Here is a 23,182-nt window from a genome sequence, read left to right on the forward strand (position 1 = left end):
ATGCTGAAAATTTTGATATGTTTTGTTAACTTATTATCCCTCTGATGTTTATTTAGGACAGTTGTAATATTTCACTGTTGCACAGTATTGATGCATTTGCCAGGGCTTAGTTCTATATATGCATGTGGTTTCATACTGTAAAAATCAGGTCTACATGTCTGATTAGAAATATTTATATTATGCCCATATCCAGTGGAATCCAAGCAAAACATTAATCACATATCATCTCATATCATTCAACAGTAGTGATAGTGAATGGCCAAATTTTAGAATATCTCTAAAAATGTTCCAAGAATTCATGCTGTGATTGTTCTAAAGCAGTTTGCACCAATACATTTCATAACAATTTTAGTATTTTGGTCAGTGTGCTAATTTTACAGAGAATTATGTTAGCTAAATTAGAAGATGTGCATGTGCATCCTTTCCAGTCCACTGACACCTCCATAAAATGATTTTTAAGTTAAAGACATTTAAGTTAAAATATTTCAAGTTTGATTACTAGCTTATAAACATACATTCCTAGTTTCCACTTGAGATTTTGGACATAGTATATATCCATGTTGTTTCCTCTTTGTGGGCTTTAGCCCCCTTCTACACTGTCCTTATATCCCAGGATCTGGCAGTGGAGACTCATATAATCCAGTTCAAAACAGATAACCTAGGATCAGATCCTGGGATATAAGGACAGTGTAGAAGGGGACTTAGCTACACCCTCCTTTTTCTTACATTAGTTTGTTCCAACTTCCCCTGGATTTCTTCATCCCTCATTTTGTAATACTCAGTTTTTCTTCTTTACTCCATGTTTGAAGAACACATGTAATAAAAGTGTACTATTTGTAAGTAGCCCTACTTTAGATAGTGTTAACAAAGAGGACTAAGCCTGCTTTATTCCTCTGCTAGACTCTATAGACCTCACCACATTGAGAGGTGAAAGCATGGGTGACCCTCCCTTTAGGAGTACAGAATTGCCCCTCACATTGTCAGCAGTCCTGTTTCTCATTCTGCCTCCTCACCACACCCACACATGAAAACTTAAGAGCTGGCAAAAGTAACACTTAAGGCCAGTGTTACTTTTTATTTTTAATCAGGAGAAACAACAGTATCCAAAAACCAAGAGATCACTTGCATTGCTCAAAACCCCATACATTAACGGAGACTGACATCAGTTTAAAACCACTTCTTTTCATGGGATGAAACTGTTCTGCCCCAAACTCCATATGATACAAGAGACAGCGACTGAGGTTAAAACCATTGCTTTCCATGTGATCCTATTGATCTGCATCAGGTATGTAGCCGGGGGGGGGGGTAGGGGCTTGAGCCCCCCCCCCCCAAATTCTCAGGGTGGTCTGCGAGAAGGCCTTACATTTATTATTTAAACTGTTATGTTTATTCATATCATGATCTGATCACCATGCTCAATATATCCCAAATGCATGGGGGTATTGGGATAACGATACAAAAGGTTTGCTAGGGTAGATCCTCTCTCACTCAGATTCAGCCCCCCCGAACCAACCCCCCCCCCCCCCCCCCGAATCAAAATCCTGGCTACGGGCCTGATCTGCATGGAACCCCAGAGGATACAAGAGACAACAATACAGGTTAAAACTATTGCTTTTCATTGGTTCTTATTGTTCTGCATCAACCCTCATAAGATACAAGAGACTGCTGGTGGTTGGGCAATGAAACAGGATAGGAAATTTTGATGGTTCCCATCACACCTGTTATTCAGTAGTAAAGATATGAGTAAAGTGTGATAAGAGGTAGGAGCTTGGAACATGATTTCTGGCCCATGTTCAGAGTTCCCTTCTTTCAGGATATTTCAGATTCTTTTCAACCCTGGAACATATGATGACTTCCGTGTCTCTCCATGCTTGAAAAGAGGCCTAAATGTCCTATGAGGGGGAAATTTCTCAATGTGTTGAGGTTTATTGCCGGAGTTCCCTCCTTTCAGGACACTTCTGCCTCTTTTCAACCCTGGAGAGCTATACATGACTGCCAGAAGTAGTTTATCTCATGTGATAAGCTCTGTGCCTCTCCATGTTTGAATAGAGGCTGAAGTGTCCTACGACTGGGAAATTTCTTAATGTTATAAGGCTGTATGCGTGGTTTCAATGTAGGATTGTTCACATTCTGCTTGCAAATACTAATTACTCTGCTTGTGACAAACATTAACATTGTCCAATAAAATATTACAGCGAAGAAGGTGCTAAGGGTATAAACAAACCAAGCAGTTTATACCAGTGGTTCTCACCCTGTGGGTCTCCAGGTGTTTTGGACTACAACTCCCAGAAATCCCAGCCAGTTTACCAGCTGTTAGGATTTCTGAGAGTTGAAGGCCAAAAACATCTGGGGACCCCAGGTTGAGAACCACTGGTTTATACTATACCCAAGAAGGAGCTCATTTTTTGCCTCTAAAGTTCAATTTTGATTTTGTATCTTGATGTAGAAATGATACTGTTAGGTGGATTTGTAATTGCTTGACTAGCCAAATTCAAAGAATCCTCTAAATTTGCTAAATGTTAGTCACTGAAAGGCTCTTCAGATAAGTGATTCATGTTAGAACTGAAAATGTTGTCTCACAGATAGCTGTGTTCTAAGCAAACATGCCTGAAGCAGATAGAAATTGATATTTATTTTCAGAGAGGATTAATTGCTGGTCAGTTTTATAATATAATGGTTTGCTCTGATTTTCTATAACATGTTTGGCTAAAGGAAGCACTTCTTTTCACAGCAATGTGATTTCTTGCGAGTCAAGTGGATTGTTGGACAAAACTGAAGTCATCAACAGATGCCACTGCAGTTATTATTTCATCATTTCCAGCAAATCTGTTCATTTCAATATGAAGACTATCTCTGTTTTCAAAATATATTCTTTTCTCTTGCTCATTTTTTGTCCCACTGTTTTCACCAATATTTCCTGGTATAACACACTCTTTTAGAGGTGTTTTTCTTAATACTTTTTGTGGCTTACGTTGGTCATTGCTAAGCATCTGCAATGTTTAGCTTTTTGAAGAATTTCATTGAAAATATTATTTCACAGTTGAACTGGGGAATTACCCTCATCCATGGCCATAAGCAGCTCTTCGTTTTGGGTAGCAGCATCTTCAAATGCCCCTCCCCTCATTGAAAGCCTAAATTATGGACTTTAAAAAACGTGATTAACACAATCAGTTTTGGTACATTTCAAATGGCTTACTCTATGATGTTCAAATAAGTAAGACAGGCTTTGACCTTCAAACACACACACAAAAAGGTTCCATGCTTTAAAAATGTATGAAGAGCAGCACATTTGTGAAAACATTGTTTGACAGTTTTTATGTCATCCACAGCTTTTAAAACAGCTGGATGGAGGCAGTGGTTACTTCAATGTCCCTGTGAGATTTTTCTTTGAAGCTTTTGTTGAATTAGGGCTTGCACTCTGCCTTTTCTTTCACATATAACATTTGCTTCATCATAACATTGGCTGAAGAATTTGGATAGATACAGACTGTTTTCTTCAAAAGAAACCCCTGCTCTTATATGAAATAAAGATATTGGGTTCCTGAATCAGTTTTCACATTTTTTAAATCTCTTATAAAATCTTCTAAAAGTGTATACTTTTAGAACATTTTAAGTATTTATGTTTAGAACTATGTTCTCTTGAAGCATTTGTGCTGTGATACCTACTTTTTCACTCTGTATTTCTGTATATTGGTAATTTCTTGGAACCTGTCTATTTCTGGCAGTTCAACTTTTTTTGAGAGTATATTCAAATAAATTCAAAATAACCTGTGCTCTTCTTTCTCTTTACTGGTGGATATTCCTGAAGAACTCACTCACAGAATAACATGAACAACTGGTATAGATCTTGCTTCCAAGATCAATAACATTCACCACAAAGCTCCAAGTGAGAGTTGCCTTTCTGTTTCATGCCACATAGACATTGCTGAAATATGGACTATAAAGACAGGTTTGTGAAATCCTTTCCCCTTTAAGTGCTTTCTTCTTAGAATTTGAAATATTCAAGTACTCATAAAGACATTTTTGACATATTAGATTGGACAACCGGGAGAGGATTAAAAATAACAAACTGGACAATTTTCGAAGATTATTTGAAGATTTAAGGACATGAAAAGGAAAGAAACAATTTTCCGTATGGTTTTTCTTTACCATTTCTTTTTTCGGGATTTATAAAGATTAGAATGGAAGGAAGAAGAACGGAAGTTTCAAATATCCCCTCCCACCTTTTTTACCTTCTGTGATGAACCATGGGCCTTGTAGTCCTGCTCAGGACATTGTAATTCCTGATGAAGATGAAAACTTGGGTTTTTTACCTTCCCAGTCTGATCTGGATTCCTCTCAGCCAGATCTTTCCCAGGCAGATCTGGGAACCTTGCACCTGCAAGAAAGTTGTGCCCCAGAAGTATGTCAAACAACCCCAGAGCCTACTTCTCCCGTGTTCTTGCGCCGGGAGTTTTGTAAACAACAGAGAAGTTTGGATTCAGCTTCGCGCAGGAGTGCGAGGATAGCAGCTAAGAATGTTGCCAATTAACACTGGTTCTCGTGAGAATCTTTAAGGAGTTTAACATCTGGTCTCAGAGTTTAGCTTTCGTTTCTGATTCCCAGAGAACCGCTTTGGTGAGAAAGTTGGACTCTATATAGGTGTTTTGCCCGCGTAGCAACTTCGCGGAGTCAATTCGTCAGCCTACGGAGCGAGTTGTGTCTGGACAGCGCGCTCCGGTTCAAGCCTCGCTCCTGCTCAAGCCTTGCCTTGCTATCCAGCCTTCGCCTTGCTTTCCAGCCTTGTTTATCTACGGACTTTGCCTAGTTTCCCAGGATCAATCCTTGCCTTGTTCCACGGATTTATCAAGTTATTCCACGGACCTTGTTCTTGTTCTTAGTTACCTTGTTCCACGTTCAAGATCAAGTTATTTCCTAGCCACGCTCAAGTTTTATGGACTAAAGGACCTTGTCATCTCCCCTCACTTTGCTTGGCAAAGTGAGTGTTTCGGTTATTGGATTACAACTTTGGACCTTAATATTTCATATTGGACATTATTTCTTTGGACTAATTTTGACCTTTCCTGAAAGGTCTGCTTCTGGACTATCTTTCACATTTGCTTTTACTAACTTTATATATTTCCTTAATAAAGATATTAGATAGATTCTGGCTTCTGCGTATGGTTATTGGTGCTCTGTAGCCTGGGTCGTGACAGTTTGACTCCGCCACCCTAAGCACCAATTAACCTTGGCCAGAATGTCTACCGGAACCGTACCCGGTGGGCAGCCACTGAGCTACACCATCAGCAAGGACGAAGTGGATCGCATCCGCGACAGACTCAACGCCCAGGATGGAGAAATAAAGGGCTTGCGGGAGCGCGGAATCCGCCTCCCGGCCATGGCGTTGCCTACCAAGTTTACTGGAGAAGCTTCCAAGGTTCATGTTTTCCGTCGCCAATGTCAAGCTTATCTAGAGGCCCGTGATGCCGAGTTTCCCCAAGAAGACATCAAAGTGGCATGGGTTTACAGTCTTCTAGACGGGCCAGCGGCCAACTGGGCGACGGCACTGTTCGACCAAGCCTCTCCACACCTAAGATCAGCGCAACATTTCTTGGACCACCTCAAGGAGACTTGGGGAATCGAGGACAATTTGGAGGCAGCCGGCCACAAACTCCGTCGCCTTTTCCAAGGAGACAGACCTATGTCTCAGTATATAGCCGAGTTCCGAGTGCTGGCCCACAACACCGGCTGGAACGATGTAGCCCTCAGAGGACAATTCCGGGAGGGTCTCAACATTGAAATGCTGGAAGAAATCTCCAAGGTGGATCCTCCCCAGACCCTCGAGGCACTCATTGATCAATGTTTACGGGCTGAAGTCATGATTGCCAACAGGAAACAGTGGGTTCGAGGCCAGGGCAGTAGAGCCGGGGCAAAACCCCCCGCTCCCGCCAGCGTTCAGTCACGTCCAGCGTGGAGACCCCCACCGCCAACCCCATACCCCAGAGGAGGCGAGGAGGTGCCGATGCAGTTGGGCAATGTGCGTCCCAGACTAGATGCCGCCGAGAAGGCCCGTCGTCAACGCTTAAACCTCTGTTGGTACTGCGGGAACGGGGGCCACTTCGCCAGAGAGTGCCCAGCCAAGGGGAAGCCTGCCGCCCGGCTTGCGGCGGCGTCCTCCACGGAGACGAAGACGTCTGAGCCGACTGGCACACAGCCGGCGGGGGAAGCCAACGACCGGGTGTAGAGAGGCTCGCCAACCCGGTCAAAAAATCCATTCAAGAGCCGCCAACCGGGGTCCTGTTCCTTCTCGTGGTCACATTATGGTCAGCAAAAAGGGGACCCGTCATGATCCACGCCATGATAGACTCTGGAGCTACCAACAACTTCATTGATAGAGAGTATGCCGACTCTCTGGGATTACAATATCATGATTTCAAGAATGCCCGTGTGGTGCAAGCCATAGACGGCCGCCCCCTCAAGACGGGCCCCGTAAGTCAATGGTCGGAACCCACCAGGATGTGGATAAGAGAACATATGGAAGAGATTTCCTTCTTTGTTACCGAGGTTCCCCATTTCCCTGTGATTTTGGGAATTCCATGGCTGACTCTCCACGACCCTAACATCTCCTGGTCCAACAGAGAACTGCAGTTTGCTTCACCGTACTGCCAAAACCATTGCCTCGTAGCCAAGGTATGCCATGCCACAGACACCGAGCCCATCATCACCTTGCCAAAGAAGTACTCCGAGTATTGGGATGTATTCAATGAGAAAGAAGCCGAGAAATTACCCCCACATAGACCTTATGACTGTGCCATTGACTTGGTGGAGGGGGCCCCGATCCCGCGAGGGCATCTCTACTCCCTGACTGAACCAGAGCAAGAAGCTCTCAGGGAATTCCTAGAGACAAACCTTCGCAAGGGATTCATCAGACCCTCTCAATCCCCAGCCGCCTCTCCAGTGATGTTTGTGAAGAAGAAGTCAGGGGAACTACGCTTGGTGGTGGACTACAGAGCATTGAACAATATCACCAAGCGGAACAGCTATCCCCTGCCCTTAATCTCGGATCTACTGGATCGGCTTCGAGGAGCCAAGGTTTACACCAAGCTGGATCTTCGGGGGGCTTACAACTTAGTTCGCATCAGGGAAGGGGACGAGTGGAAGACCGCCTTCCAGACCAAATTCGGATTATTCGAGTCCCGAGTTATGAATTTCGGTTTATGCGGAGCCCCCGCAACGTTCCAGCATTTTGTCAATGACATTTTTCAGGACTATCTGGACAGGTTCTTGATAATCTACCTGGACGATTTTTTGGTGTTTTCTAGATCACAATCAGAACATGAGAACCACGTCAAAATGGTGTTACAACGATTGCGGGATCATGGACTTTATGCCAAACTGGAAAAATGCGCCTTTGATCTACAAGAGGTAGATTTCCTTGGTTACCGCATCTCGCCTTTAGGGCTCTCCATGGATCCAGCCAAGGTTTCAGCAGTATTGGACTGGCGGGCGCCAACTAACAAGAAAGAGGTGCAGCGTTTCTTGGGGTTCGCGAATTATTACCGCAAGTTCATTCCAGATTTTGCCCACTGGTCTGACCCAATCACTAGCTGCATCCGTGGAAAACAGCCCTTCCGCTGGACTGATCAAGCAGAGAAAGGGTTCCAGCAACTAAAGAAATTATTCACGTCCCAGCCAATTCTACAGCACCCAGATCCTGGAACCCCTTTTGTTGTGCAAGCGGACGCCTCGGATGTGGCAATTGGGGCTGTACTCTTACAACCGGTGGGAGACCACCTTCATCCCTGTGCCTTTTACTCCCGTCAACTAACCACACCAGAGAAAAATTATACCATTTGGGAAAAAGAACTACTGGCCATAAAGGCAGCTTTTGAAACTTGGAGACATTGGCTAGAAGGGGCCAAATTTCCCATTGAAGTCCACACTGATCATCGTAATCTAGAACACCTAAGAACTGCCCGCAAACTAAACCAGAGGCAGCAACGTTGGGCTTTATTCTTTGAACGTTTCAACTTCCAGATCCATTATGTGACCCCAGCCCAAACCAAGCAAGCAGACGCCCTGTCACGTAAACCGGAATACGCTGCAGGACGCAAGGAGACCTTTGAATCCCAACTGCTACAACCCGAGAACTTTGCCACGCTCACGGTGGGGAACACCAAATCCATTCCCATTGGTTCAACTTCCCCTACTCCAGGACCCATCTGTGCTCAAGAAATCAGGGCTAGTCAGCAAGCAGATGCCTGGGCGCAGGACCAACTTCGCCAAGGTCTGCATTTTCCCTTTTCGCTTAAAGATGGGCTGCTCTGCTATAGAAATCATGTTTATATCCCACCCGGACCGGGCAGGGAAAAAGCGCTTCGCCTGTGTCATGACTGCAAACCAGCAGGACACTTCGGACTATTTAAAACTATGCATTTGATCCTAAGGGATTTTTGGTGGCCCAAGATCCGCAAGGATGTAGAGAAATATGTCAACACCTGCCCAGTATGCCAGCGCTCCAAGATACGAAGGGAAAAGCCCTCAGGGCTTTTACACCCCCTTCCTACCCCATCTCGCCCATGGGAAATAATTTCCGCGGATTTCATCACTGACCTACCACCTTCCTGTGGATTCACCACGATCTTAGTGGTGGTGGACCTTTTCACCAAGTTAGCCCATTTCATTCCCTGCGAAGGCCTCCCCACGGCCAAAGAAACTGCGGATCTATTTCTTCAGCATGTTTTCAGACTACATGGATTGCCCAAGAGTTTAGTCACAGACCGTGGATCTCAATTCACCTCTCGTTTTTGGAAGGCACTACAAAAACTACTGGGCATAGACTCTCGCTTATCTTCAGCTCATCATCCCCAAACAGATGGGCAAACGGAGCGCACCAATGCCACTTTGGAGCAGTATCTTCGCTGTTATGTAAACTACCAACAGGACAATTGGGCTTCTCTGTTACCACTGTCTGAGTTTGCCTACAATAATGGAGTTCAAGCTTCTACAAAAGAAACGCCGTTCTTTGCAAACTACGGCTTCCATCCACGTTTCTTTCCCCCTGTCATTGAAACTTCAGAAGTTCCCGCAGCAGAGGATTGGCTGCAGGAACTCACAGCGGTGCAACAACTTTTGCTCCAGCAACTGGACCAAGCCAAGGAGGACTATAAACGCCACGCTGACAAACACCGCCAGCCGGGCCCCGAAATCAAGGTAGGAGATCGGGTTTTTCTGTCCACTCGCTTTCTGCCCTCCCACCGCCCATGCCGGAAGTTAGATGCCCGCTTCATTGGCCCCTATCCAGTGGTGGCGCAATTAAACCCCGTGACTTTCAAACTCCAACTTCCGCGTTCAATGCGCATTCACCCAGTGTTTCACCGTTCCCTGCTCCTTCCGGCGGATGGTGTGCGTCCTGATACAGACCAACCGGCCCCCCCTCCTGTTTTGATGAATGGGGAGGAGGAGTTCGAGGTTGAGGACATTTTGGATTCTCGCTTTCATCGCCGCCGCCTACAATATCTCATTGACTGGGTGGGTTTTGGCCCTGAGGAACGCTCTTGGGAAGACGCCTCCACAGTCCATGCTCCTGATCTAACCCGTCGCTTCCATCTGACCTATCCCACCAAACCGCGACCTCGCGCCTCGGGGAGAGGACCCCAGTTTGGGAGGGGCCCTGAGGAGGGGGATAGTGTGATGAACCATGGGCCTTGTAGTCCTGCTCAGGACATTGTAATTCCTGATGAAGATGAAAACTTGGGTTTTTTACCTTCCCAGTCTGATCTGGATTCCTCTCAGCCAGATCTTTCCCAGGCAGATCTGGGAACCTTGCACCTGCAAGAAAGTTGTGCCCCAGAAGTATGTCAAACAACCCCAGAGCCTACTTCTCCCGTGTTCTTGCGCCGGGAGTTTTGTAAACAACAGAGAAGTTTGGATTCAGCTTCGCGCAGGAGTGCGAGGATAGCAGCTAAGAATGTTGCCAATTAACACTGGTTCTCGTGAGAATCTTTAAGGAGTTTAACATCTGGTCTCAGAGTTTAGCTTTCGTTTCTGATTCCCAGAGAACCGCTTTGGTGAGAAAGTTGGACTCTATATAGGTGTTTTGCCCGCGTAGCAACTTCGCGGAGTCAATTCGTCAGCCTACGGAGCGAGTTGTGTCTGGACAGCGCGCTCCGGTTCAAGCCTCGCTCCTGCTCAAGCCTTGCCTTGCTATCCAGCCTTCGCCTTGCTTTCCAGCCTTGTTTATCTACGGACTTTGCCTAGTTTCCCAGGATCAATCCTTGCCTTGTTCCACGGATTTATCAAGTTATTCCACGGACCTTGTTCTTGTTCTTAGTTACCTTGTTCCACGTTCAAGATCAAGTTATTTCCTAGCCACGCTCAAGTTTTATGGACTAAAGGACCTTGTCATCTCCCCTCACTTTGCTTGGCAAAGTGAGTGTTTCGGTTATTGGATTACAACTTTGGACCTTAATATTTCATATTGGACATTATTTCTTTGGACTAATTTTGACCTTTCCTGAAAGGTCTGCTTCTGGACTATCTTTCACATTTGCTTTTACTAACTTTATATATTTCCTTAATAAAGATATTAGATAGATTCTGGCTTCTGCGTATGGTTATTGGTGCTCTGTAGCCTGGGTCGTGACACCTTCCCTATTTCCCCCCCCCTCTCTCCTTTTTTCTTTTTTTTTTCTCTTTTCTGTCCTACTTTCCTCTACTTAATTGTTCTCCTACTTTTTATGTAGTTAAAATCCTTTGTTGTTTCAATAAAATTATTTATATTAAAAGCTTATTTTACCTTGTTGTTGACATCTACATGGCGAGACATTAAAAACAAACTACATATTACAAGTTTAGGGAAAGTGAGAGAGAAAATAACTATTTTACGTTGTGTTTCTTGACTTCTTTGTTAAAGATTCCTCTTTCTAGATGTGGACTTGATCTTCAGATATTACTCTTTGTTTAATAATCAAAGAACAATGTTTCAAATGACTGTAGAAAGGATTAGCTACATGACTGGAAACTAAACTTGGAAAAAATGTTTTGACCTGGCTGATATGTTGATTTTTCTGATGTGGGAATTAGGTCTGATGGTAATAATGATGTTCCTTGAAGGATCCAAGCAGTCACACAAAGAAAATGTAAACTCAATGTGAAGTAGCATTAGTGACCTTAACATTTTTAATAGTCTAATGTTCTAATTTTGAAAACATTTACCTTTCATAAGAGCTTCCTCTTGACAAGCCAATTCTTGGTTTTTGATGTGGAACTCCCAGAGTCTTCTTCTTGCAACTATGCATTTCTTGCAGATGAAAGAGTCCGCACAGCAGTCTACACTGAGTCGAGACAAAGGATGCCATATATTCATTTTGATTGGGTTTTATTTAGATCAGGCATGCAGAACATATGGCCCCTGGCCTGCATGTGGCCTGCACAAAGCCATGCTATGGGCTGCAGAGAGCCACTGCCACCTTTGCTGTTCACCCCTCCATCACCCTTGCCAGGGCCGGCCCCTAGGTATTATTATTATTACTATTATTATTATTATTATTATTATTATTATTGAGAGGCTGGATGGACATCTGTCAGGAGTGTTTGGATTGTGTCCTGTTTTATGGTAGAAGAAAGTTGAAGTGGTTGTTGCTGAGGGGTCTCTGTGAACCCTAGGATTTTATGATATTAGAGCAGTTGGATGGCCACCTGTGTTGAGTGTTTGGATTGTGTTCTGTGTTATGGTAGATGAAAGGTGAAGGGGTTGTTCCTGAGTGGTGTTAGAGAACCCTTGGATTTTATGATAGTACAGCGGTTAGATGGTCATCTGTCTGGACTGTTTGAACTGTGTCCTGTTTTATAGTAGGAAGAACTTGAGCGGGAAACAAAGCGGGTGGGTGTTCTGGCGGTGGCGGCGCGGCGTTTTAAAATCTCTGGCATTCCCCTTTGGGGGCGAGATCCACCATCACCGTTAGGCAGTCTTTCCTACTTCCCCCCTCCCCCCCCCCCCCCATAAGGTGATGGAAGGAGTGAAAGGGTAGCCTATTAGGTTAGATGTTTGATGTGGATATTCAGAATTGGACACAATACAAAATAATAGACTGGGTGCTATTTTACATATACTTTACAAAATTTAACATTCTGTAGCTTATACATTGGAAGAATGGCAATCAGGGTGATTCTAATTCATGGTCTGTCAAAAGATCAGTTAAAACTCTTATGTGACTGTAAGGCTACTAGTCTTGTGCAAAAGACCAGTAAAATTCAAATTCAAATTGAGTGAGGGGTGATTTTAAACAGACTATTACAAATTTTATTCAGTTTACTTCAGATGAAAGCCCTGTAACATTTGTCTTTAAGTTAGCTGATAAAAGACATACAACAGTGCTGCCTGATAGGTAGATATGAACTGGTAAGAGGAGTATGAAAAAGTATAAAAGCAAGTCAGAAACTGGTTTCACTTTTGTAACTATAGTTTTTTGCTAGCAGATGCCTACTATGTTGTTCCTAATACCATACTGTGGTGATAGGATGTTAGAAAAACGATGTCATAAAATGTATAACAGATGCCTTTGTTTTGATATGCATAAGAAAATGTGTAGTTATTTCCACAGATGCCTGTTAGAGATGTATAGAATTCCTCAACATTATGTTATAGTGTTGTGTAGAATGTTTAATATTTTTACAAATGTAAGATTTTATTGTTTCCTCTTTATGATTCACAGAATTAATATGATGTTCAATATGATATAAGATGTTTGAGTCTTTACATGCTATGTAAAGATTATGATAGGAATCTGCCTAGACTGAAAAGTCTATCTTCCTTCTCAAGAAGAATGTGTGTTTTGTGTTGTATACTGATTTGTTTATATTGATTACTATATCCAAAAATATTACAATGCCACATATTTATTCCCTCATATTAAATATTCTGAAATTCAAATTATTCAAAGGAAATGTTGTTGTGTTAGGACAACTTCTACAAATCTGGAAGCTCAGGTGATGAAGCTGGTGGGTGCTGTTGAACCCCTAAGAAATACAGAAATACACAACGGATCTGCAAAGCCAAAGAGTGAGGTAATCTGAATGAGGGAATAGGATAGAAAGTAGAGTGAAAGGTGTGGGTACAAAGAAGAAAGGAAATGCTTTGTAAGGTATGTTTGCTGAAAGGCAATAAATTACACTACCCTGCTGAATCATATGATTCCATTCTTCATTTTAATTCTGACATCAATCCTGTAAGGTACATTTCATGACCAAGTAGCGATCTGAACTTCGGCATTCCTGTTTCAAATCTAGCATTTGTGACAATGCTCTGCACCAGTTGTCTTTTTGGAAGAAAAAAAAATCAACAAATGATATGAATGTGCATAGTTAGAATGCAAATTAGAGTTAATTGCAAGTGACATATGCCTAGATTAGGAAGAGGAATTTTGTTACTTGGGCCCCTTTCTACACTGTCATATAAAATCCAGATTATCGGCTTTGAGCTGGATTATATGGCAGTGTAACTCATATAATCCAGTTCAAAGCAGTGAGGATTATCTGCTTTGAAGGAGCCTTAGAGAATGTGTCTTTTTGATACAAAAATCTTATATCCTTTAAGAAATCTGAAGGTTATCCAGGTTACATTCTTCCTACTTACATTTAGCTCTTTGGTTTTGGAAAGAAAATTAGTGAAAATGATGCTGTGACTTGTGAAAAAGAGAATGTGCAGTGACCAAAAGGTCTGAGAAAGCTTGGGACATTCTTGCTGTCTCTGACTGTGTATTGTTTCAACTACATATAAATTGTAAAAAAAAAATTGTAAGCAGGGAGCATTGGGAAAAGAGGCAGAAGGAAAATGAAAAACCAAAGACAGCAAGGATTGTAAATGAATGTCTCAACCTGTCCTAATACCATCATGGGAAGGAAAAGCTTGTTCTGGGCCAATGAATTCTGAGCCATAAAATTCCTATGAGTGGAAGGAATTCAGAGAATGTCAAGACCAAAGCAACACACAGGCGATTAAAAGGTGAATTAATCCCCATCTAGCAGTACACAAGTATGATGACAAGACACTTCTAAAGTTAAACACAAAGCTTCAAAATATATGGCATACAAAAAATGAAGGTACCACCTTCATCTGAAAGCTGGACTGTCAGATTTCCAAAAACCTTGTACTCTTTTTTTTACCTCTGAAATACAAACTCAATATTTATTTTAAGAATATATCTCACCTTACTCCCCCCCCCCCCCTTAGAATCTCCCTAGAACCAGGAAAGATCCATGCTGGTCCCTGGCAAGATTAGGAAAATGCTCAGGCAAATGTATGCTGTCAATCAAGACTGCTCTTGGATTGGAGGCTATAAAAAGGAAATTTTTAAAATTCATGGCCAGAATGCTGTTGGTTTCTTACATATGTTTATATTTCCCTACATAAGCAGTAAGCCGTTTTTCCAAACCACACATTCTCAAGACTGCCTATCCTTCTGAAACATAAGACAGTATTCTTTCATCATTTGGTTGTAATATCTTGGCATTCATCACAGGGACTGTCATGCCCCTACAGAAGCCCCTATGATTTCCCCTGAGTTTGGGCCTCTGTTAGTGAGGAAAAGTTTAGTTCTCTGTGTATAATAATTACGGGTGGGAACTATTAGCCTTTTCCTTTAAGACATCCCTTTTAAGAACCCCACCCAGAGGCTGAGCCTCAGACCCAGCTAAACCCCTGAAGTCAGTCATTTTGTTCAAGGAGGGTTGAAGGAGTCTGGAGAAAGGACCATTCCGCATGTTAACTTTGGAACTCTATTCTGCCTTGGTCAGACCACACCTGGAATACTGTGTCCAATTTGGGGCACCACAGTTGAAGGGAGATGTTGACAAGCTGGAAAGCGTCCAGAAGAGGGCGACTAAAATGATTAAGGGTCTGGAGAATAAGCCCTATGAGGAGCGGCTTAAAGAGCTTGGCATGTTTAGCCTGCAGAAGAGAAGGCTGAGAGGAGACATGATAGCCATGTACAAATACGTGAAGGGAAGTCATAGGGAGGAGGGAGCAAGCTTGTTTTCTGCTGCCCTGCAGACTAGGACACGGAACAATGGCTTCAAACTACAGGAAAGGAGATTCCACCTGAACATCAGGAAGAACTTCCTCACTGTGAGAGCTGTTCAACAGTGGAACTCTCTCCCCCAGGCCGTGGTGGAGGCTCCTTCTTTGGAGGCTTTTAAGCAGAGGCTGGATGGCCATCTGTCGGGGGTGCTTTGAATGCGATTTCCTGCTTCTTAGCAGGGGGTTGGACTGGATGGCCCATGAGGTCCAACTCTACTTCCAACTCTACTATTCTATGATTCTATGATTTTGCAAGAGATAGATGAAAAAGAGGACAAGAAGGAAAAACACAAAGTGAAGTTAATTACAGTAGAGTCTCACTTATCCAACACTCGCTTATCCAACGTTCTGGATTATCCAACACATTTTTGTGGTCAATGTTTTCAATACATTGTGATATTTTGGTGCTAAATTCGTAAATACAGTAATTACCACATAGCATTACTGCGTATTGAATTACTTTTTCTGTCAAATTTGTTGTATAACATGATGTTTTCATGCTTAATTTGTAAAATCATAACCTAATTTGATGTTTAATAGGCTTTTCCTTAATCTCTCCTTATTATCCAACATATTCGCTTATCCAACATTCTGCCGGCCCGTTTACATTGGATAAGTAGGACTCTACTGTAAATAGAAGCCTCAATTCAGCAAGACTTCTATCTTTTCTTAGAAAGACTTTTATTAGTTAGTCCTGGAGGAGTGAGGATTTGGAACTTTGTTGTTATAAAATTCTTGTTAAACGTTCATTTGTGGCACACCAATCTGTTCTCAACAAGATTAAGACACTCTCTTTGTAAACAGCACATTGGGGGCAGAACAGGGACAGTACACCAAAAAAATAAAATAACAAATTGTTATATATATATATATATATATATATATATATATATATATATATACATACATACACACACACACACACACACACTATGAAACTTCAGTGTAGGATCTTGACCATTATTCCTTGGGAATATTTTGAGTACTTTGTGAGCATGGTGTGTATGTATGACATTTAAGACAGCATCTAGTGGAAGGGTGAAAATGTATCTATATATAGTAGTTAGCCAGAGGCAGTCCATTCTGCTATCTTGATTTTTTGCCAAGGCCCATCTAACCATATGCGAACTGAATTGAATTGCTAGCCCCAACAGAGCAGAGATAGAATCAATGGGACCTTGATAAGTCAACATTTAAGTACCACTGATTCAGTGAATCTCCTCTAGTTGGGACTAGCCATAGGTTTTATGCTTCTGACACCATGGATACTCAGAAGGGACAAGGAGACTCCACAAAGAGAACATTTTGAGCATACATAAATATCACATATATTCCAAAGTGATCACCGGAGCCATGTAGGAAAGCAAAAATAATCAGACAAGCTTGAGCATTTTTCAAAGCACGCTTATTACATTTTTTATTTACTTTAATTTCTTCAAGCCTTTCTCCCAACATAGGGATTCAGAACACTTAACAATAAATATAAACCAATGTTTGTTAAAAACCAATGTGAATATATAAAATAAAAAATAAACTATTTATCCTATTAAAACCATTACACATTAAAATATGAAAATACAGGCAGTCCCCAAGCTACAAACATCTAACTTATAAACAACTCATAGTTAAAAACAGGAGTGAGACAACAGGAAGTAAGAGAAATCTACCCTTTGTAAGGGAAATTATCATGTGGAAAACATGTCTCCGCTGAAGCTTTTTCACCAATCCTTACTTTCACAAGCCAAATTTTTCAAAATCCAGTTATTACAAGGAAGGAAGTGAGGTGATATCTTCTGAACTGGGGCATAGAGAGAGCAAAACAAACATCACAGAGGTGTTAATCCTGCCCTATGCTATCCAAAGCTAAAATATATACATTTTTGCCAGGGGTTACACTTTAAAATGTATCTGTTCCAATATAAATTCAGTTTAAAAACAAACCTACAGAGCCTATCTTGTTCATAACTGGGGGACTGCCTGTACATTCAAATGTTAACCCACATTAAAATCAATCACACCATCTTCAAAAGTCAGCCCCTCATCTCTTTAGAATTGCAGAGGAATGTTTTACTTGCCTACAAAAGGCAAGCAGGGATGGGCCAGGTGCCCATCGACAAAGCAACTAAAACACAGCATTTCCCGAGTTAAAAGGAAGGGTGGCTACATGACGCTAGCAGCAAATCTGCACTGGTGTGCTGCAATTGACAAAACCCCCTTTTATCCCAATTCCAGCCGGAAAATGCGCATATTCGCATCACTGTAAATGCCTGCACTCCGAAAACCATGTGATTTCCTTCCAGTATACATCTGCTTTTAAAAGCCCAAAACAGCTGATCAGCTAATTGGACTGTGAAACAGACATACAGATGAGTTAAAGAAAGCACGAATGGAGAGTAATTAGAACTTTCTGAAACTCTTTATTTTAAACTTTATAATATTAAACAAAGCTTAAATAAACAATTAGGGAAGAGAGAAATCCAGCAGAAGCTTTTTTTTTTAAATCCCCCTGTTATGTGCTGAACCTCATATGTGCACATGCAAATCTGCTTGTATTTATATTATTTGCATGTGTGCAGATACAATCAAGCGCATAATGGAGTGATTTAAAAAAAAAAAAAAAACCTTCCGCTGGATGTCCCCCGTCCACCATTTGTCTTGTTCTGATACAGAGAAAACCTATGAGGATGGCAGGGGAAGAAATCCCAGGACCCACAGGTCTGTGTGGGGACATGTGTTCAGGTTCCAGGTTTTTTTTGTCCTTCATTTAAAGGCACATTATTGTGCTACCTGGAAGCACCCCAGGATGGGCTTATCTTTCATAGGTAGGTGGAAACAACCATTAAGAGGGCCCTCTCCCTTGTTTTCACAAAATGAGTTTGAGAGGGTAGTGAAACAGAGAGAAAGCCCTCCAGATGTGTCCTGACAGGTTCATAAAAAGAGATACAATCCTTCAAATAATCTGGACCCAAGTCATATAAGACTTTATAGACCAAAACCAGAAATTTAAATTGTGCCCTGAAATGAGCTGACAACTAGTGGAGCTGTTGTAACAAGGGAGTTGTTTGCTCCTTGTAACCAGCCCCAGTTAAGAACCTGGCTGTGACTCTTTCAACCAACTGAAATTTATGAGCACAAATGAAATTTATGGATGTAACCAAGGTTGTGGCTAGATCTGACTTATTCAGGAATAAGTGCAATTGCACTAGCTTTAACTGTGCAAAAGCACCTCTGATCACCCCTGGATTTTGTAGTGCCTTGCCTAAAAATTGAAGGTTGCTATGCTCATGTTGGAAACAATACCAAAATGTCATCTTTTGGTGTGTAGGTGGATCACTACAGAGTTTTAGCTGTCTATGTCTATAAGGTTTGGTCCTATGGACTTACTCTCTTTGCTATTTATTCAGTGTGTGTTCTATTCTATAATGTAGGGCATGTGTATGTCCTTCCTGTGATAGAAACGGCCCCTTTTCTTCTCCCCCCCCCCCCCCCAATGCTACATAATTTTTGAAGTTGCTTTAAAGAATAACCTCATTTTTAAGTATGACCAAGCTGGATGCAAGCAGTTTTTTTTGCACATTTAAAATACATACATTTTTTGTATTCATTATTTCCAAATACATACTGTGGTTTTTTTTAAATGCATCTGCAGCTATCTATCAGTGTTTGAATTATGGAACACAAATTGCACCTGGCTTGCAGACAAACCAAGAAATGGAAAGTGGGTGATGTTAACAAAAACATCTACTGATTCTTCACATATCTCTAATAGGAGTTAAAAAGTTAAAACTTATTTATTTGATATAATATATCTGCAGTGAAATAGTTTGTAATGCTAGCTTGTTTACAGGTTTATACTCTGAATCCCCACAGATGGTTCTTTTGAAGGAGGATAAATGGTCACAACAGAATAAATGCAATTGGATTTGCAGCTGTGAAACTTGGAACCATGCTTTAGCTATTTTTATCCTTTTCAAACATGTTTAGTAGGCAAAGTATTCATGTGGATTGAAAACCTCAGTGTAGCTCTTGGAGGTATTGAATAAGAATATGACACACTGCAATAGGAATGACTGCAAATAGTTAACTGAGCTACTACCAGAGTATGCTCCACTCAGATAACTAGTCATACAAAAATATTTTGGGCAAGTAATACTCTTGTAGCTTTCTCCCACTCTTTTACTAGCATATTAAACATGTAAATTTTGCACTAGGTCAGTTTATAATCAGCACATTGAATAAGCAGGGATACTAGCCCCAGTGCTGCTTGTTTTTAAGTGGACTTCTGTTCAGTCATCCTCATCAAATTAATTGAATTTATGGACTTCAGTGTACAGGAAGAGCACCATTTTCTTCCTTACAAAGTATCTCTCCAAAATTGGACATTATTTTCAATGTAAATATGGTGAGAGAACCTTGCCTGGTAAAATATCAGCCTGATTTGAGTGTCCTAGAGGCACTCAAATACTCCTTGGAGGCTGGAAGCTGTCAACCTTGTATGCTTTTAAAAACCTATACCACCTATGTTGATGTCTGCTAGATATTAACTCTTTTTCTTTCCATATACAGTAGCCTCTTTGTTAACCGGCACCATGGAGATTGATAAATGCCCAATAAAATAGTTTCTGGTTGCTTGAGAGTTACTATTAAAATAACTAATACTATACCCATACTACCGCATACCATAAACTCTGCATTGACTTGATATTAATATTAAAATACTGTTAAAAGCAAATAAAGGCAAATAAAGACAGAACTAATGTAACTTGGGGGAGATTATGATGCTGGGGGAAATGGAAAGAAAAAGGAAGAGGGGCCGACCAAGGGCAAGATGGATGGATGGTATCCTTGAAGAGACTGGCTTGACCTTGAAGGAGCTGGGGGTGCAACAGCCAACAGGAAACTCTGGCATGGGCTGGTCCATGAGGTTAGAAAGAGTCGGAAGCGACTGAAAAAACAACAACAACAACAACAACAACAACAACAACAACAACATAGTGTAATAGAATTTTATTGCATTAAAAATAGTTTTGTCAATGCAGTATGCATCAGTTCTTCAATTATTATTTTTTTTGCTAGTTGCTTGAAAGGTCTGAGTGCTTGAATTCCAGTTACCTGAGAGTTTACTGTAGTTCATTTGCAATGCTGGATCTTGGTATCTATTTTTTTGAAATATTAATATTAGTATTTTGAATGCTAGGAGCCCCAGTGGCGAAGTGTGTTAAAGCACTGAGCTGCTGAACTTGCAGACCGAAAGGTCCCAGGTTCAAATCCTGGGAGCGGAGTGAGCACCTGCTGTTAGTTCCAGCTTCTGCCAATCTAGCAGTTCGAAAACATGCCAATGTGAGTAGATCAATAGGTACCGCTCCGACGGGAAGGTAACAGCGTTCCATGCAGTCATGCCGGCCACATGACCTTGGAGGTGTCTACGGACAATGCTGGCTCTTCAGCTTTGAAATGGAGATGAGCACCAACCCCCAGAGTCAGACATGACTGGACTTAACGTCAGGGGAAAACTTTACCTTTTTTAGGAACATCATATCATTACAAAATCAGGCTTTTGCCCTCTTTGATGTTGTCTAAAAAGTGCTAGTAACCTTTCCCTTATGAAATTCAGTCTGTCTTGAAAATTTCACCTGAGAAACTTTCCAGAATTTCCCCAATTCATGTTACATGGCTTTCCTTCTTTGCATAGGAATATATGCAGATGTTACTAGACACAGACCTTAATGGTACACTGCTTGAGTGCCATTCAGTGTCCCACACTGATAAGTAATTATTTCTAAGCATCACCTCTTTACCTATAAAACAGGGAATATTAATGAATAATCCATGAGTATTAGCATGGAGATAAACGAGATCTGAATGATAAAGCATATAAAAAGTGCTATGGAAATGTTAAATAATAGATCAGTGTCAAGTATTAGTCCAAACATTCTTCTCCCTCTTGCCAATTATTTCTTCATGCTTTTTACAAAACCTACTATCATTGCTTTTTAAAAATTGAAATGTATTCAACTATTCATATACCAGAGCCAGGACCATTTATTAGATTTAATTAAGTACCTTTTTCTGCAAAAGGGGTATACAATAAATGCATTCATCTTCAATGTGACAAATAAAATTGCACATTGCACCCATAGAAAATTAGCCTTCTGCTCTCCTTCTATATCAAGGAGGGCCACGTTTCCAACCGGAATGAGAAAGCCTCACTTAATTGAAAAATCCAGACTGCAGTTAATTATTCTTTTGTTCTTTAGACGCACAAAGAAATGCTGGCACACTGTGTAGAGTTTCTTTGATGCATTCTCCCCCCCCCCCCCACTTTAAAAGAAAAAACCCCCGACAAAGACAAAGTAGAGGAGGAGAAAACAACCTAGATTATTCTCTGACATTCATTACCATAATCAACATTAGATTTCCTTAAAAAACACCCACAAAACCACCACACATGTACACTACATTGTGGAGTTATAGAAGACATTAATACATTATTAATAGGGCAACCATCTTTTGTTCATTATACCCCGAGGGAAGATTACACTTCGGAATTTGCCAATGCATATGTATCTTAGAAAATAGGACTATATTTATTAAAATCCACAATAGGGTTCTAAATATTTTATGGCTTGTCATTTTTCATTTGTTATATTTTCTCTCCCTCCCATAATATTGAAATAGAAGCTCAAAATTGACAGTGTGGCCTATTTTCCCCCTCTCAGTACCACATTATTTTGTAATGCTGTTTCCTACGTCAATAGTCATAAGTGGCAGGAGATTTAAGGGTAGCTTTTAGATAAAATTAGTAAATTCTGTGAATCACTAGAGCCCACAAGCAGAAACTAAGGGAATGTTATAAGGGCAATAATACAAGCATAGATACACGGAGTAAATGGTTACAACTGAACATATGCCATACTTCTATCTCATGCTTTGAATGAGTGGTGCTCAAGCCTTTCCAGCCAAATGAATCTGAACAACCACAATTAACAACAAAATTCAAAAACTACCCTACACTTCCTCACTTTTAAAAGGGAAAAATACAAGAAACTAATCCTTGTCATGTTGATGGGTGTGACTCTAGTACGTTTCCAAGTGGCTTACACAAATAACAGCTTAATGGGATTTTTAGAACATACTTTCAGCAACTTGAAGCCACACAGCAACAGCAAAACCTTCAGCTGCAACACAAAAAATGGCCATTTTGTGTAACAGAATGACTGTGCTGTGAAAATAATCATTGCAAATTAAATTTCAAATTTTGAATTTGATAGAACAGAGCCTGACTTTTGAATGATTTATTCAAGGAGATGAGAGCTAATGCCTATGTTTTAAATAATTGCATGGAAGAGATATTAGAAATCTTTCTATTTCCATTCCCTGCCTTTCTATAAACTGATTGCATTGAATTGATCACTGCATCACAAAAACTGCTACAGAACAGAGATAAACCAAGAGGAAAGTACAGATCATTATAACTCCTTGATGAAAAATGGTGGAGCAGTGTATCCCGAATGATTGCTTCCTGTAGTTCACTTGGCCATCTTTAAGCTGGGTTGCATAAAGGATGATTAGGCCAAATGATTACAAAGTTTTAAAGATGAAAAATTTTAAAAATTTTCTGATCCTGGTTCAAAAGTTGTATTTCCTGTTTAATTGTGAAGTACTTACTTTAAAAGTAGTTGTTAGACTCCAGAAACTTCATTTTTGTGGCTGCCACAAACTATGCTGAATTCGATGAGACTATAACAGATTGTGCTGTAGGATGCCCCACAAAAACAAAGCTTTTGCAGTTTAATAAACATTTTCCATGTTTTTTTTATAATAGAACCAATTAGGAAATGACATTTATAGCTCAGGGACAAAAATCGTGTTACATAATGTAATTAATAACTTTTTAATATAAGTCAGCTACTACACTGGATTTCACACAGTATGGCAAGAGATGAAAAAATCTATTGTTTTATATATCAAAATGATAGATATCAATATGTTTTATATATATCCACCCCAAAGCTGGTAGATGATACAGCCACAAAGTACCATTTAAGAATCTCCCTCATATTATTGATGATTGTATGAATGGGGAGATTGACAACAAACCCCAGCCAATACCAAGCATTCACT

The sequence above is a fragment of the Anolis carolinensis genome, chromosome 4, assembly GCF_035594765.1.
Source record: "Anolis carolinensis isolate JA03-04 chromosome 4, rAnoCar3.1.pri, whole genome shotgun sequence".
Classification (NCBI taxonomy): domain Eukaryota; kingdom Metazoa; phylum Chordata; class Lepidosauria; order Squamata; family Dactyloidae; genus Anolis; species Anolis carolinensis.